A 14,223-nucleotide genomic window follows, 5' to 3' on the forward strand; every position below is an offset into this window, starting at 1 on the left:
CCCAATAGAGCCAATCTCTGAAAACCAGTTCCTGGAGTTCAGAAGTAGGAAAACTGGCCAGACCTTCCAAGTGTCCCTGTTTTCCTGGGACAGTCCCTGATGTACAGAAACCATCCCAGTTTCTGATTTGATCCTGGAATGTCTCGCTTTTCCTTTGGACGTCCCTAGTTTTATTGGAGAAAGGTTGGGTAGATAGATAGATAATTTATTACGGTCGGAGACCAGCTTATAAAACACACTTGGGGGTACAATCCCAGAAGGAAAACCAACATTTAAAACAATGTACAACAATAAATTTAAAATTTATAAGTGCAATAAGCGTATAGACACTTAAAACTTTAAGAGAAGCTACCGCAGAGAGATGACCCAGAGTCACCCATGGAACTGAGTTTGGGGATTTTCTTAACGAACTAGTTTGGGTCGGGGGATGGTCTGTGCCTACATATCTGTACACAGAATCTGGCGACCATCCAGGTCGTCTTATGATCTTTGCCTAACAGGAAAAGGTCAATTTTTTGCTTTTCCGGGAGGTCAGCGAGCCTCACCAGCAGGGGATCAATGTTCTCACTATGTGCCTCTTCATAAAAGGGACATCTAAAGAACAAGTGCTCTGGGCTTCCTTTATCCCCCAATGAACAGGCGCAAAGTCTCTGAGCATATGGGACTTTTTTAAAGGATCCTTCCAGGACTGGCGAGGGCAGAGCCGAGCTTCTGGCAGTTGGGTGGTATGGATTGAATCCCACTGTGCTCATGTCACGCTTGCAAGCTTCTCATAGGCCAGGGATGGCTAGCCTGCAGCCCTCCAGACATTGGGGGACTGCTATTCAGAAGGGTTGATGGTCAGGGATGCCAGGAGCTGCACTCCAATAGCATTTAGAGGACCACAGCCTAATCACCCCTGCCATAGGCATCTGGTTGGCCACCGTAGTAACAGAATGCTCGGTCTGATCCAGCGCCGCTCTTCTGGTGTTCTTATATGACACAGTAACTGGGGTGTTGGTCTAGGACTAGGACTAGGGAAAGGGAAAAGTAAAGGGACCCCTGACTGTTAGGTCCAGTCACAGACGACTCTGGGGTTGCGGCGCTCATCTCGCTTTATTGGCCAAGGAAGCCGGCATACAGCTTCCAGGTCATGTGGCCAGCATGACTAAGCCACTTCTGGTGAGCCAGAGCAGCACACAGAAACGGCGTTTACCTTCCCGCTGGAGCGGTACCTATTTACCTACTTGCACTTTGACGCGCTTTCAAACTGCTAAGTTGGCAGGAGCAGGGACCAAGCAATGGGAGCTCACCCCATCGTGGGATTCGAACTGCCAACCTTCCAATCGGCAAGCCCTAGGCTCAGTGGTTTAGACCACAGCGCCAACCGCATCTAGGACTATATGGTAGTTAATAGTGGTGCCATTGAATCCATATACAGCAAAGACTCTTTAGGCCAGACAGGCTACACTGTCTGGGGTATGGCTACTCTCCCCTCTGCACATTCTCCAGATTGAGTTTTGCAGCCCTTTCTATATAAGGTATAGTCATGGAGCAGCACTAAATGGTAGCACATCCTCCAAAGTGAGAAGAACTTGCATTCCACCTACCAGCAAAGGAGGGAGAGGTGATCTAGAGAAGCCATTTCCATCAGCCTGGTTGGGACCAACAGCCATTGGGGTCCTGCCCTCTGGGGGTGATGTTAGAGGGGGCAAACTCCATTTTTTTTGGCGGAGGGGGTCTCTTGCCCCTTGCTTCCTTGTTGCTGTTGTTGTTTTGATCTTCTTTGCTTATAGGGCAGTTGGGTTCAGTGCGGGAAAGATGGCCAGCTACCCATCACCTTAATTTCCTCAAGGAAAATATACATGAAAATTAGGATGTGCAGATGCCATGCAAATCTGTGTCAGAGGCCTGTGCCCAGCAGCATCCCAACTCCCCTTCCAAAATGGCACCCATTACCTCCCATTCCACCTGGCTGCATCAGAGAAAGAGGTGATACGCTGAGCTGTCTTCTTTGGCGGCTACTGGAAACTACAGGAGTGGAGAGGGCCCTCTTGTGCTCAGGTTTCCCCACAGGCATCTGGTAGGCCTCTGTGAGAATAGGATGCTGGATTAGATGGGCCATTGGCCTGATCCAGCAGGCTCTTCTTATGTTAACTGCCACATTGCTCCTGCCCTCCCAGTTCTGCCTCTTGCAGTGGCCATGGACCAAACTGGCTTGTTTTCACCATCTCTCCTGTCCCCTCTCTTGGGTTTGTTAAAAAACTGCACACCCTTCTTTTAAATTCTGAGTCACCACATGTCCATCAGCAGGAAGGCAGTACAGAAATGCATTTGAATGGGCGAAAATTCTTGAAGTCCTCAAGGATTTGGCTTCTGCCTGACTACCAGATTTAATTTTGAACTCCTTGTTTAAGTAAGACGAGCACCCAGAGCAGAAGTTTCTTTTCTCCTGAATGGATTCTGTCCCAGCAGTCTGTCTGCCTAGAGCCAAAAGACTCATAGATCTAGTCCTTGATGAAGGCCTCTGTGAAGATTAATTGCATTTAAAGAGCTGTGATCTAGTGCCCTTGTGTTCCTTATTTTCTAAAGAAAGAATGTATTTTTGGCTTCTGAACAGTAACAGAAAAAGATGGGTGGTAACATATATGCTTCAAACATTCAAATCCAGTCTAGGGTTTCTTTCTTCTTCTTTTAATCCCCTGGTTCCACTTCACATAATGAATAAATCCACCCACTGAATATCAACAGAAGTAGATTTCCTTAGGAATGTTCATTAGAGAGAAAGACTCCTGCAGGAATTAAGGGGGAGAAAGAGCAATCACAGAAAAGAAACTGTGGTGAAAGGAGAATCAGACCCAACCGTCTCCATCTCCACAAGCTTGCAAAAAACAAAAACAAATGGGACTTTTAAAAACACAGCAAACCAGTTAAGACAGAACACTTGAACTGAGGTCAACACTGTTTGTCAGCAAGGGACAAAATTTGCCTGTATCAGAACAGAAGCACCAGTGTTATGAAGAGAGAGAGAGGACTCATCATGAATGAGTTCATGATGGCCCATTTTCATGGGCTGTCCAGAAATGGGCATCGTAAGAACATGAGAAGGCCCATTGTACACCAGCAGCCTTTTCTCAACCAGATGCTTGTGAGGAGGAGAAGAAGAAGAAGAAGAAGAAGAAGAAGAAGAGGAGGAGGAGGAGGAGGAGGAGGAGTAGTTTGGATTTGATATTCCGCTTTATCACTACCCAAAGGAGTCTCAAAGCGGCTAACATTCTCCTTTCCCTTCCTCCCCCACAACAAACACTCTGTGAGGTGAGTGAGGCTGAGAGACTTCAAAGAAGTGTGACTAGCCCAAGGTCACCCAGCAGCTGCATGTGGAGGAGCAGAGACGCGAACCTGGTTCCCCAGATTATGAATCTACCGCTCTTAACCACTACACCACACTGGCTCTCAAGCCCACAAGCAGGACCTGAATATGCGCCCTGCCTCCTGTGGTTCCCAGAAACTAGGAAAGAAAACACCCTGCATCTAGAAATGAAGATAGCATGGAGAAAAGTCCTGTCCAATCCACCCTTTGCTAGCTGTGCAGTGAGTTTTCTCGCTGCTGTGAATTTTTCAGTGTAGGAGGGCCTTCAAAAATGCAATTGCTGCACATCACCTGAAGTGATACAGTCCATTCTACCACCTTAGCCCTAGGGCTGGGCAAGAATCTGAAGCAGGCTTGACCAATATCAGTGACAGAACCAAGAGTTGGCATGGTTAGGTATCTGCTGAGAACTCACTCCCGAGGAGAAGGCCCACTGGCAAGAGCAACATGGCATCACGGCTCTCTGGGACCACTCCTCTAAATCCAGGGTACCCGCTGCTTTACTAAGAACCCTTGCTCCTTGCAGTCAGTTGCTTCCCTTCAGAGAGTCGTGGCATTTGAAATAGGGTTTCCTAAGCACATATGGATATGTATGTGTGCCATATGGGAGCAGGCACGCCCTGAAGTCTGTTTATTATGCCTAATTATCATTAAAGCCTCTGTCTCAGCAATTTCAGTTTTCATTGTGATGATGGCAAACTAAATAGCAATACTAAGCATATTTCCACAAAAACAACTTATTAGTTCCTTACATACACACAAAATGAAGCAGACTTGCTGTTGCTTTTGGCTTCCTTCAAGAGTCTTCCAGCCCTCCCCCCTCCGCCAAACACATTTGAAAAAAATATATAAATGAAGGCAGCCCTAACTGAGGTTTGTTCAGGCAAGCATTTTGGCCTTCTTGGGAAATATGGACAAGTGCCCTCTTTCTGACTTAGAGATTTCCAAAATATGAACTACAGACAAATATTGTGAAAGGGGATGTAGAGGCTCCCAAGTCTGAACCCCTGAACCCTCGAGGCTGAAATCTTCCATAGGCAATCTGCTAGGAACTTTGCCTCAAGTGCTTTGTGCATATCAGTCCATTAAGCATTCAGCGAAATTCCAATTCCCATTTGTAGATGCAAATCTACATCTGCATCAATGCCAAGACCAAGTAAAGATGAACAGATAATTTACTAAAGGAGACAGGCTGGAGATTATCTATAAAAAGGAAAAAGAGAGGGTTAGCATGTCAACATGGAATGAAATAAGCTTCCAAATAAGTAGGCTTATTTTTAAAAAGGGGTCATACACTAACCATCATCCCCATGTTCTTTTGTATTTAAATAAGATTTTATTAAAGCTTTTTCATAATACAATAAGATAAAAGAAACTATTCTAAATAAAAACAAAAACAGAGAAAAAAGAAGAAAGATTCTATGATTCTACGATTCATAATTATTCATCCCGCCATCCTTGGCTTCATTCTGCTCCTCCAAGTTTCTGTGTCCTCTTTAATTCCACTTTCCATTTCATCCATCTCAGTTCTAATCACTTTTATTTGCTCATCAAACAATTGCTGAATGCTGCCAACAGTGAATGGAATGTCCAAAAATGTATTTGTGATACTGAATGTTCTTGGTCTTATTAACAATGAAGTCTCCACCATAATATCTTCACAGCGTTATCTCTTATCAGAACACATTCCTTTCCCAAAGAGGCAATATGAAGTAGCAAAATTACTTTCAATTTCAAGGAAACAATTTCGCCAGGAAAATAGATAATTATCAAACAAAGGAAATAAGAATTCTTAGTACTCAGAATTCCCTTGATCATTTGAAAATTTCTTTGTTCAAACAATTAGAGCAGGTATAGGCAAACTCCGGCCCACCAGATGTTTGGGACTACAACTCCCATCATCCCTAGCTAACAGGACCAGTGGTCAGGGATGATGGGAATTGTAGTCCCAAACTTCTGGGGGGCCAGAGTTTGCCTATGCCTGAATTAGAGCATGCTTTTCATTCTGCCAGAAGACAGAAGCCTGCCATGTTCCTCCCCCTGGAAGTCTCAAACATTCCCATTAACTGAGTTAGGCTGCATGCACAATTACACATTAGTGGCTTAAACACAGCAAGGTCATTTCCCGCCACTGCACTTCAAGTGGTGTACACACCAGAGTGGAGGCAGGAATGTCTTCACCTGAGGTAGTTTACCTGTTTGGTTTCCCTGCCCCTGCAATCCCTTCAAACTCGTGTTCATAAAGTCTTGTTGCTTCTTCTTTTTTTACAATTATTCAGCTCAAGCTGGAGGTATTCGGCAAATCACATCTCACTCTCTGTGGAATAGAAGAGGTTATTTTTGCTATTATAATTGGCTGCTCCTGCAAAGATAGCTAGGTGGTCCTTTTGAGGTTTGTAAAAATCAGATGTGCGGAATGAGTTTGATTTCAAAATGGGGGAAAGGAATGTGTTTATCTTGGGGTGGGGAAGCTTATCACTTTTACTTTGTTGCCTCGAGTGCAGTTTAGCAGAGAGGTGAGATATCCTTATAGGTTTTAAATAAATATTTGCAGTGACAGTAAAAGCCATGGGACAGGGGTCCCCCCCCCCAGCCCTCTTTGATTTACTAAAAAGTGCTCTGGGGTTAAGAGGGGTAAGCAGGAAGAGGAAGGAGGACAGACATTTTTGGTGGTTAGCTGAGGCTGGATGATGCAGCTGAAATCTAGACACTAGTCAAAAGGATTCTTCACGGATATCAGTCATAGATCTAACCATTCTGTTTTAATTTCCTGGGGCAGGGGGAGAGATTTCTTGCACATTTGAATGTGCGATTGCCCTGGATGTTTCCATGGCGCAGGCCACAGTTTTGAATTAATACCATATTATTACTAAGATTTCTAAGAAAACATACCTGCTGCTTGCCTGAAGCATGCACATCTATAATTAAAACACATGTAACTGGAAATTTAGAAGACTTAAAGAGAAAGAGCTGGGAGACCTGTCCAGTATTATTCCATTAGGAGCCTAGGAAGCTGACTTGCACCTACTCAGATCACTGACCCATGCAGCTCAGTCTCATTCACATTGACTTACAAGGTTTCGGCCGGGAATATTCTCAGCCTTACCAAGAGATGTTGCCGAGGACTGAACCTGTGGCATTTGGCATGAATGGTAGATGTTCTCCCAGTGAGCTACAGTGTCAGGGCTGGAGCTAGGTGCAGGTCATCAACAAAGCAATGACTCACCCTAGGCCAGTGAAGTGAACCCTTCAAGGAAAATAAACATAGCTCCTGCCTAGGGGTCTCAGCAACACTTTCCAGGAGGTCTTGCCTCAATGAATGAGTTGCAAGGACTGAAGATCCCTGCCTTCCCAGTGCCCACTAGGACTCCTCCTCTCCTAGGTCTTTCTCAGGCTGTGTCTGTGTACAACCTCCCTATGCTGTGCCCGTTTCATTTCTCTGTGAGTACTAGGTGACCAGGGAGGAGAGGAGCTGCTTGCAGCAGGAGGGAGAGACTCCCTGGATTCTTCAGCAGCCTGTCTCCATTCTGCTTTTTGGGCCCCCTCCCCTCCAGCCTCTGCTTCAGCCTCAGAGTCTGAACTGCTCTCTGCCACAGCTTCTTCTGGTTCACTAAACCCTGTCACCTCTTCTGCTGCTGACCCCTCCTCCTTCCCCCTCTGACCACTAGTCATCGTCTCACCCTCAATTCCTTGGCTCGGTGACTTCTTCCCCTGGGGGTTCCCCTAGGTAGATTCCCCAGCTGCTGTCTCCTACCACTCCTCTGCATCCAGCTAGCCCATGACATGCAACCTCTCCCCACAAGGAAGTAATAAGTCCCATTTCACTCCATGTGACTTATTTGCAAGTGAACATGCAAGGAGCAAAATCCCCTCTATGGATTAAATACAAAGATTTATTGGAGAATAAAACTCCAAGGTGGTTATCGCCTATGGAAGCAAAGGCCTTGAAAAGACTTAACATGGAGACTAATTGGCCAAAATATTGGGAAATTTTGGAGCAGGAGGGTGATAAATTGAAACTGCAGAGTTATGAGAAACTTAAAGATAAGGTGCGAGATTGGTTACACTATTTCCAAGTAAGAGAGGCCTATAACTTGGATAAAAAAATTGGCTTCCAGGTGGAAAAATCAAAGATAGAAACAGAACTGTTAGAACCCAATGCTAATATATTGTCAAGAATGTATAACTTGCTGTTGAAATGGAATACTCAGGACGAAACGGTAAAATCTGCTATGATAAAATGGGCACAAGATGTCGGACATAACATTATGTTTGCTGACTGGGAACAGTTATGGACCACTGGAATTAAATTTACGGCATGCAATGCCTTAAGAGAGAATATTATGGAAATGATATACAGATGGTACATGACCCCAGTCAAGCTTGCAAAAATTTATCATTCGCCCGATAATAAATGCTGGAAATGTAAAGAAACTGAAGGTACATTATTTCACCTTTGGTGGACGTGCCCAAGGATTAAGGCTTTCTGGGAGATGATTTATAATGAAATGAAAAAGGTATTTAAGTATACCTTCCTGAAGAAACCAGAGGCCTTTCTCCTGGGCATGGTCGGCCAATTGGTGCCAAAGAAGGATAGGACTTTCTTTATGTACGCCACAGCAGCAGCAAGAATACTTATTGCAAAGCATTGGAAGACACAAGATCTACCCACCTTGGAAGAATGGCAGATGCAAGTAATGGACTACATGGAAATGGCAGAAATGACCGGCAGAATACGAGATCAAGGAGAAGAGCGGGTGGAAGAAGATTGGAAGACGTTTAAAACCTACTTACAAAAACACTGTAAAATTTTTGACTGCTGATGACATTGAAATGAAATAAAGGGGTTCTAGTAAATAAGGGAAATAAGAGTATGAAAGAAGGGATAGATATTGGATGAAAATCGGGAAAGTATAATACGTGAGGAAAATTATTTAAGGATAAAACTAATTAGACTGAATTTGCTAATCAATTTTAAAGTGGAATACAAGAAAGGGAGGTGGGTGGAAGTCAGGAAAATAAGTTTATGAATGATAAGAATTTGAAAAGAGGGTTTGTTTTTTGTTGTTAAATTTCTTAATTTTTTTTGTTTCTGTTATATTTTTTCTTTTTTGTTGTGTTTTAACTGTTTGTATTTGTTGGTGTTTTGATGTCTGTTGTATGTTTGATATGTATTGTTTTTCTTTTGTATTGTTTTTCTTTTGTAAAACTTAATAAAATATTATATATATAAAAAAACAAAATCTCCTCTAACCCCCAACTCCTCTGTCACTGGGTCCTGCGGCTCTTTCCTGGCTGAGCCAAGTGCTCGGAGGCCTTTAAATTATCCACAATTACTCAAATCTATACTAGTTCAGGGGCAGTGTGGGAAACTTAAACGGTGGCTCCCTGGTTCTGACTGGAGCGCCAGTTCAAAATGGCGGACCATGCTGGGTGCTGGTGCCAGATCTGTTATGTTATTGGAGACAAATTCACGGAGGAAATGTCTGTTAACAGCTACAAGACACAATGCCTATGTTCTTCCTCCACTGTGCATCTGAACGCTAGTTGGGAATCTTGTGCCGTGAATCACAAGAGATTACTATTACAGCCAGGTCCTGCTTGCAGGGTCAAGTCTGGTAGGTGATGCCAATAAATACGAGGTTGCCTGGTCATAGATAAACATGTAAGCCTGCAATATTTTCAGGATCAGGGACAGAGAGGCCAAGCTTAGCAGAATCTGGTCTGGGGTGGTGTTGGATGTGGAGGAGAAACAAGAGGAAGGGCTCGTGCTCTGGCTATTCTATGCTGGTTTCCCCTTGCTTTCTGGGCCCATTCAGCACCCCTTTTCTGGTTATAGACTTCCCAGCTGTTCCTGCTGATGCCGACTCAGCACCAGGCCCCATTCCTTTGCTCTCCTCTTCCCACCAACATGCAAGATGTTTCTCCTGCCATTTTCCCACTGGCTGTTAGATGAAAGGAATCGGCTGAGTCACTTGGGGAGAAACAGCTGCTGCCAGAGAGGACAGGGGGAAAGGATGTGGCGAAGCTCAAGCGAGCAACAGCACCTGGGAAACCTTCTCTGTTGGAATTGTTGGGTAAGGCAAGTGCCTGCACACAATCATGGATGGACCCCTCACTAGCAAGGCTTAGAGCAGGTTCTGGGGGACCCAGGAGTGGTTGGACTCCAACTTCTGTCATCCCCATCCACTATGGCAAGTCGTCAGGGAATGATGGGAGATGGAGTCCATCAACATCTGCGGGACATCTGATGGGAGATGGAGTCCATCAACATCTACAGGTTCCCCATCTCTGGCTTAAAAAGATATATACTTAACGGGTGTTAGTCATTTTATTCTTCATCATTGTCATCAAACCTTTTATTGGCATCACATACAAACATCCAAAACAAATCAATACAGAATTACCACTTGCCCATTGTCACAAAACATTTGCTAAAAGAAAGGAGGCAGAGCAGTCTATGGTCACATCTCTAGGTCTCCAGGGAGATCAGACGTCTGCAGTGTATTTCGATGACAAAAAAGCAAATAGAGATATTTAGCCACTAACTTGGTGAGCTCCTGATCATTCCCCAGTAATAGAAAATGTATGACCTCCAACTCTGGTTTCCATTTGGGGATACAGAGTTGATCTAGAAATTGCTGACGGAGATCAGCATATAGTTTACATTTAAGAACCATATGTGTAAGGGTTTCCACCAGGTGGTCTTCACATGGGCAAGTTCTTTCTCCTTCCACCCTGCCTGAGAACCTTCCCCAAAGGAAGGTCATTTTATTCAGATGCCTGTTGACATCAGCCCTCAGACCTGATAGGTTTGCTGTTCTTTTGGCCATTAAGACCCAGGGGCTGTGGAAAAGGCAAAGGTCTAATGTAGGGGAGGGGAACCTGTTAGGTATTCCTTAGACTGTAACTCCCAGCACCCCTGGCCCTTAGGTTTTCTTCAAAGGCTGCAAGCCAATGCACTCTTACCTGCATTTAACGGAACCGGGCTTACTTCCGAGTTCAGAAGCATAGGGTTATATCCTGTATGTACCTTATATTTCTTTCACAGTGCTTCTATTCTCAGTTTGTGTTTATTTTGTTTTTAGGAATTAAGTGGAGTTTGGAGGAGGCAGAGAAGAACAAAATAAGCCAAACTATCAGTAGGCATCACAAATACTTCTTCGTTTGTTCATTGGATTGGCCCAGACAATCTCAAGAGCTCCGGTCCACATTAAAATCAATGCAGCAATTACTCAAGATATATTTCCTGCTTAACAGCTGAAAACCAGCACTATTTTTTAATATTAAAAAAGTCTTGTAGGGCTTTTGAAAAATATAGTGTTGGAGCAGTCTTTCAGGAAGGTAAACTGCACAAGTCTCATTGTGATTGATGGATCCTCAAGAATAGTGGAATAAATTAAGTGGGTGGGTTGCAATAACATTAGGCCCTGCTCATACCTGGTTGTTTGTTTGTTTTTTTAAAATAATATTTATTAAAGTTTTAAAGGTTACAAAAAGAAAAAAGAGAAAACACCAAGTTAGGCAAAAACTAGACAACACATCACAATAAGAAAGAAAGAAAAAGAAAAAAAATTATAAAAAACAGAAAACAGAGAAATAGGGACAATTAAAAAAAAACACAACAAACCTTCCCATAACTTATCTTTCATTTGCTTGTTTCCTTGACCTCCTCACACCTCCCTTTTTTGTATTCTAGTTCGGTTAGCTATTTCAGCAAATCCTTTCCATCTTTCCCAGTTTTTATTATAATTTATCTTAATAGAGTGTAACTTTAGCTTCCCTCCTTTCATCCATTAACAGTCTATTTTTACTTAGTCCTTTATAACATTTCTGCTAAAGCCACATAACTTCATTCCAGCCTCCTTCTAACATTCCTTAATTTTACAATGTTTCTGTAAATAAGCTTTAAATTTCTTCCAATCTTCTTCCACCGACTCTTCTCCCTGGTCTCGGATTCTGCCAGTCATTTCCGCCAATTCCATGTAGTCCATCACCTTCATCTGCCATTCTTCCCGGGTGGGTAGATCTTGTGTCTTCCAGTACTTTGCAATAAGTATTCTTGCTGCTGTTGTAGCATACATAAAGAAAGTTCTATCCTTCTTTGGCACCATTTGGCCTGCTCATACCTGGTTGCTACACCCTGGTTGTACATTTCCATGAAGCAGCAGCAACAGCAGCACACCAGTAGGATATCCCTTAGATGTTTTCCTTTTTCTTTGCCTGTATCTCTGCCAGACAAATGGAAATTTACAAGGAAGCCAACTGTACAAACAGTATACGCTCAATAAATACCAGAGAAGCATAAATAGAAATCTGGAATGGGACTGCAGATCTTCAACTGGAACATTAAGTCAACCGGCCACACTGAAGTCTTGTTTTTGTTTTCTAAGGTATAATGAAAGTTCCCCACATAATAGACCAGCAAAATATCCATCCTTTCTGTGTGGTGGGACTTATATACAGGAAGGCCTCCTGGAGGATATACACAGACTCACATTACATACCCAATGCAGTGGGATTCTAGTCAGTGATGGTCAACAAGCCGGGATATAAATGTAGGCTGCAGTACTGCGCACTTTCCAGTGAGTAAGCCCCACCGACCACAGTGGGACTTGCTTCTAAGTGGACATGCATAGGATTGGGCTGGTAATAAATAAAAACATCCAAATATATTGCTCAAATCAGAGGTGGGATGGGAGAGCAATAGCTACAGTTCAGTACGTATTGGCAACTTTTCCCTCCTGTGCTCAGTTTCTTTAAGGGAATTCTTAATATAACAACAGCCTCAATGGGCTACTGAACAACCCTCTGCTCATCCCTGGCAGCGAAACCTTTGCTTGAATAAATGTCTTGCTCTGCCTTTGGGGCACACTTTTACTTGGGCTTTGGTGAACTTGCAGAGATGGGAGAGCAGCTACCAAAGTTCCTCTGAGGACATCGGCCCATGCTAATTTTAACCCAGCCATTCAAAACAACAAGTTCCCAAAGTACTCGTTCTGACCCATTCATCTAGGCCTGCAAAGCGAATGGTTGTGTGGTACATTGGACGGCGTGGGGTCCGGGAGACCCACACAGTTCCAAAGTTTTCTGCAGGCCCTTTGGCTAGCCAGTCACACTCTCTGCCTAACCTACCTTATAGGTCAAAACAAAATAAAAAAATTCCTTCCAGTAGCACCTTAAAGACCAACTGAGTTAGTTCTAGGTATGAGCTTTCGTGTGCATGCACACTTCTTCAGATACTGTATCTGAAGAAGTGTGCATGCACACGAAAGCTCATACCTAGAACTAACTCAGTTGGTCTTTAAGGTGCTACTGGAAGGAATTTTTTTATTTTGTTTTGACCATGGCAGACCAACACGGCTACCTATCTCTACCTTATAGGGTTATTGTGAGAACAGGCAGACACATACATGCACGCAGGCACACCCCCATACCCACCCCCCCACCCCTGTATTCCTCGGAGGAAGACTGGGATAAAAATCTAGTTGATATTTAAGCAAAATTTTTAAAATCATCCCTGGTTTGCATCATTCGTTTATTTTGGTAACTCTGGGTGGAAAAGATTACCGTGCAAATATTTGGTTAGGTTTCCAGGCAAATACAAATAACCAGCAATATGATTCCTGCAATATGTAGTGATGGCTAGAAACTTGGATGGCTTTAAGAGGATTAGACAAATTCGTGGTGGATGAGGCAGTCAGTGGCCACTAGCTGTGATGGCTGAGTTCTACCGCCCATGTCAGAGGCAGCACAGGGCAGTTGTTGGAAACTGCCAAGTGGGGAGGGTGCTGCTGCCTATGGGAAACCCGTAAGCACGACCAGAGTGCATCTAGCTAGCCAGCCTGAGGACAGTATGCCAGACGGCAGAGTCTTTGTTTTAATTCACCAGGGCTCTTCTCATATTCTTAAAACATAACCCCAGGCAGTGGTCTGCTGGCTTCTGGTGCTACCATATTGTTACAACCAAACAGGCCTTATTAGTGCCTGCATGGAAGACTACCTGAGATCTCTATGTAAGCTCACCCGCACTTCCTAAAAAGAGGAGAGAAAATAGGATGTGAAGGGTAGGATGATAAATAAAAGCGCAAACTTGCAATTGTCGGTTTTCATCCATGCACTCCCTCCTGTGTCAACACCTGGGCTGTTGCAACATTTTCCCTTTCGCTGGTGGGAGAAAGAGCAATCCCAACACTACAGCTCCCTCTGCTGTTCCTTTATATTTTTGTAATTCACTAAGAGATTGTGATGGCTGTAAATAGGACAACACTCTTTCGGAGCAACGGCTCTGGCTGTTTTATGACTTCTTGTGCTCCTTCCAGCAAATCTGCATTCTCTGCCACACGCTAGATTTGTCCCTAATCGCTGTTTCAACAATGCTCAGGCCACAGTTCCCATTGCAATATTTTGTGTGGGTGTTTGCAATTAAAGTAGGAGTAGGGAACCTATGCCCTGCCCAGATATTGCCAGAGCATAGGTCCCATCATTCCTGACCATTGTGGCCAAGCTAGCTGTGGCTAACGAGGGCTGTAGTCCAATTAACAGCTAGAAAGCCATTAGTTACCCACTCCTGAATTAAAGCCAGTATGTCATGTAAACATGTGTGATTAGGCCCAGAGTTACCTAAAGAACTGCCTGCTCCCATATAATATGCCCACTTATTGAGATCAGCCTCAGAGGTCCCACCCCTTGTTAAGATGAGTCGTGATCAAAGACAAGGCCTTCTCAGTGGTGGCACCACATGTTGGAACTCTCTTACCAGAGAAGCTCTCCTGGTGTGGTCTTTCTTTTCATTTTCCAAGGCCTGGTGTGATTCGTCTTTTGTAGGTTTAATTTGTAAGCTACCTTAGTAAAGTGGGCAATAAACTCTGGTG

General features: G+C 43.9%; 1 long non-coding RNA gene across 1 annotated transcript; it reads right to left on the reverse strand.

Annotated features, from left to right (window-relative positions):
• Window positions 1-5,334: 5,334 nt before the first annotated feature.
• On the reverse strand, window positions 5,335-14,134 carry LOC309352059. Its single transcript, XR_014161072.1, has 3 exons — window positions 12,727-14,134; window positions 11,479-12,484; window positions 5,335-5,666 (listed from the first exon to the last, which is right to left on the reverse strand). It is a non-coding gene; the product is annotated as an uncharacterized lncRNA (long non-coding RNA).
• Between the last annotated feature and the right edge of the window lie 89 nt (window positions 14,135-14,223).

Source organism: Podarcis erhardii (assembly GCF_964252035.2).
Source record: "Podarcis erhardii genome assembly, chromosome: 10".
In the NCBI taxonomy this organism is placed as follows: domain Eukaryota; kingdom Metazoa; phylum Chordata; class Lepidosauria; order Squamata; family Lacertidae; genus Podarcis; species Podarcis erhardii.